Source organism: Vombatus ursinus, unplaced genomic scaffold (genome assembly GCF_900497805.2).
Source record: "Vombatus ursinus unplaced genomic scaffold, bare-nosed wombat genome assembly UNPS02014816.1, whole genome shotgun sequence".
NCBI lineage: Eukaryota > Metazoa > Chordata > Mammalia > Diprotodontia > Vombatidae > Vombatus > Vombatus ursinus.
In genome coordinates this window covers 6,074,734-6,078,434 of record NW_020954594.1, presented here as the reverse complement: position 1 = coordinate 6,078,434, position 3,701 = coordinate 6,074,734, and the positions used below count along the sequence as shown (strand labels likewise).

Here is a 3,701-nt window from a genome sequence, read left to right as displayed (position 1 = left end):
CAGGCACCTCCCCTGGTGCCAGTCACTTTGGACACACTGGGCAGCCAAGTTGCCTAGCTCTGGGTACTTTTCCCCTGCTCCATCTCTCAAGACTACAGGGTTCTCTCTCTGACTCTGCCAGAACTCTCTGGCTAAACTTATACCCTCTGGAGTTAGGTCACTCCTATGTTACCTCAGGAAGGATAAGGTCCCTGTGGAGCATCTAGGCCAAGTACCTTCCCTAAGGGATGGCAGCAGTGTGCATTCCCCTGAGCTCAGTGCCTCACAGCCCCTCAGCTCGCCTCTGTCTCAGACAAGGGAAGGTGTCTAGCCTTCCCTGTGGTTGGGCCTACAAGGGAGTTGCCCAAGTTTCAGGAAGGAGACTGTCAGTATATGTTCAAGACATCCTCCTGGTCCATAGTCCAGGTAGCTGAACGGAGGGCCCCTGTAGGAGACAGCCCTTCAGATTTTCCACTGGTAGGCAGGTGAAAGTGAAGCCTGGAGCAATTTGAGCCCCGGAACAATACTGATCAGTCAAGATAACCAGGAAGACTCCATTTTAGCTATGGTGCCAATCTCCCCCCTGGTGCCCGTGCCATGAGCATCCTGGACACAGCCAGGAGTTCTTCAGACACTGCCATGGGTGTCCCATCCCCAACCCTGACTCCAGATTTAACTTGGCACAAGGTGCCAACAAGCTGGATGACTCAGGGGTTACAATTAACCCTGTCACCACCAGGACAGTCAGCTCCCTTGCATCAACCACTGTCATTTCCTGTCCCTTACTCGAAGGGTTCCCCAACCTGTCTAGCCAGGGGAGTGACTTGCTTAATGGGAATACCAGAAACTCCCAGCCCCAAGGGTAGGGGAGGGCAGGGAGCATCCCATGTCCTGGCTGCCACCTCTGCCGACCCTTGATCTATTCTACCTGTAAGTACCTCCTGGTGATTTCCAGGGCAAATGACTCCCATGCTCTGTTGCTCTGACTGGTCTGGTCTGGGATGGAGATTTCAAGGTGAGGTTCATGGGAAATCTCCATATAGGTGTACAGGTGCCCAGTGTAGGATGAGTTATGTCCCTAACCTCCCCCATGCCAGGTGCTTGGGGGCCTCCTCAGCAATGACCTCACAGCTTCCTAAAGCTACTCCCTAATGGGATTGGAATGTGGTCAGACTAATGTGCCTTCTGTGGAAGGCAGGTGGGGTTGGGGGAAAAGAAAGGGGCCCAAACTACTATGCTCATGTCTTTGGGGAAAGCAGAATGGCGCTAAGGCATGAGTGTCAATCCAAGGCAGATCAGATCTGGGGGCATTCTGGCAGAAAAAGGAGCAAAGGTAGACAGGAGAGGGGGGACAAGATGAGTTTACGTTCTCACTGGTCAAGGGCTGTTTATTATCAGACCTCGTCCCCTAGCCTGAACCTGATCTCACCTTCTTTTGGCAAGCTAAATCTATCAGGGGCTAGCACACTATACCCTATGTGATTAACAAACTCTGACTCTTTTAGGGGATGGTAGAAATCAGTCAGGAAAATGCAACCCCCTTAATGTTTCCTATAAGTTTCTTAGGAGTCTGGTGGGAAAGATAAGGAAGTAGGACCCAGAGATCAGATTAAGGCTTTAACACTGAATAATTGAAAAAGAAGGTATGTATGTGGGCCCAGGGTAGCATCTTAGTTGGGAAGTAGATCTTCATATTTTCCAGAGAAAGCAAAAAACGGTGCTAGTGCCCTGGATCAGTGCCCCCAAACTTGCTTCATTACTACCATGAACATACATTTTAGGCAATATGGAAATCCTTAGGAAGAGGTCTCCTAAACCTACTGCCTAGCTTGTTCTTTCCATTTCTTGGCCAGATCTTGTCTCTCCTCTGTTCTCCATCTCCTAAGGTCTTAGCCTGGCTCGAAGCATTAGACCTGGCTGGGTAGATAATCTTCTGCCATCTATACCCACCACTCCTCCCCTCACAACTCCCCCAAGCCTACTAGCAGGGCAGGCACCAGGCACTAGCACCTACATATGTTTAGATGCATAGGGGGGCAGTCACTGACCTGTGTCCAGGGGGAAAAAGATTGATCAGGACTCTGGGGGCCTCTCTTTCCCCACCAGGGCATGGGATGGAGTGGAAGGTGGAGGAGTGAAGCCCGACTCCAGGCTGGGTAATCCGGAGCTCAGGTTACTGGCTCTGATATATATAGTATCTTATCTGACCTCACAGGGATGGCTACAGCAATTCACTCACATTCCAGGATCTAGAGAGACTTAAAGGGGCAGTGTGTGCCCACCCAATGGGGGGTGGGGTGGTACTGTCCCTAATGAGCAGGTGCCCGGCAGGGGGTGACTTTTAAAGAACTCAGGGAAGGGTACAGTAAGAAGTGGCACAAAAAGAGGCTCAGTGTGAAGAAGGGGGTAAGAGAAAAAGTGGCAGGGTGCATTAGTGGTAGGTTGGGGTGAAAGGAGGCATAAGACTGAAAATATCTGGAGGTTACAGGTTTCTAGGAAGAAGAGTCCTGCCTGTCAACTCTAAGTGGCATACTTGCTTCTAAAGTTAAAAAGCAACTCCAAAGTTTTCTTTTATGCTTCTACCTATAAATCCCTTGGTTCTCATAACCAGGGCAGGATTGGTCCCACTACCATAGCAGTGAACAAAGTACTCTGAACAAATTCCCAGGATGCCTTAATCAAGGAGACATCAAGTATCTGTCCAGGAGTTCAGTCCATTAGCTGTTTACTTCAGGCTTAAAAAAGTGGGGAAAGTACAAGGTCCCACAAGTGACTAGGCAAATGCTCAACTGAGTCCTACCCTTGCTGTAAAATGTGCCCATTTCACAGGGCTCTGCCTTCATATATAGAGGAAAATAATGGCATTTCTCACCTTTCTAGGCCTTTTTTTCCACCTTGCTCCCCAAGGGTTTCATGGTCCTTGTCGTAGCCCACCTTCATGTAGGTGTCTCAAGGCACCTGTCTCCACCCTGTCCCAGTTGATGCTACTGACTCAGCACTGGGTCCTGATGATGCACTCAGGCCCTCATTCCAGTCCTCATTCCCTGACCCAAGTGGGCATGAGTCTACAGTATCAAAGGGGTTGAGTTTCAGCTTTTCCAACCACCTGATCCCTCTCCAAGCTTTACTCAGTCTCCCACAACTCTGTAAGCCTCAGTATAATCTAGGCAATGGGTAGTTTCTTAGTTTATCTTCCCACCCCCACTCCCCAACTCTCCCTTACAATGAGACCCAGCTCTCTCATCCTCAAACCTAAAGTGCTGGGCAAGGGGAAATGGGGATGTTCAGTCCTATGGGAGGAGGGGAAAAACACTCTGTAAACCTTAAAGCACTACATAAATGCGAGTAACTATTATTATTATTATGAGAGATCTCTTAACTGTGAAGTTTAAGTTGCTGGTTTGGGTGATGGGGACAGGGGGCCAGTTATAAAGATACCTCCTCTGGTCTGAGATCCACTATTTAACTGCTGCCTGCCCCCGGCGGACAGTCAGACCACACTCTCTTGTCTGTCTGTCTGTCTGTCTCTTCTCTCGCCTCCTCTTCCCCTCCCCCTCCCCCCAGAAACCCTCCAGAGGGGGCAGTAAACGAGCGCACACAATGGGCTCCAACACACCACACATCCCGCTCCTCGGATATCCACCCGGGCACCCTCGACGCGGGCACGCCGGGCTGGTACCCAACGCCGGAGCCAGCCCGGGCACAGCGGACACTCCCCCCCA

At 50.6% G+C, this 3,701-nt stretch overlaps 1 protein-coding gene across 3 annotated transcripts in view; it reads right to left on the bottom strand.

Annotated features, from left to right (window-relative positions):
* Positions 1-3,701, bottom strand: part of USP2 (ubiquitin specific peptidase 2) — a 30,457-nt gene that overhangs the window by 26,460 nt on the left and 296 nt on the right. Inside the window, exon 1 of one of the 3 annotated variants that reach the window (XM_027835679.1) lies at positions 2,852-2,927. The exons of the other annotated variants lie outside the window; for them this stretch is intronic. The gene's annotated coding sequence lies outside the window, so the exon portion shown is untranslated. Of the gene's footprint in view, positions 1-2,851; positions 2,928-3,701 lie in introns of those variants that run through there. 3 annotated transcript variants of the gene reach the window in all.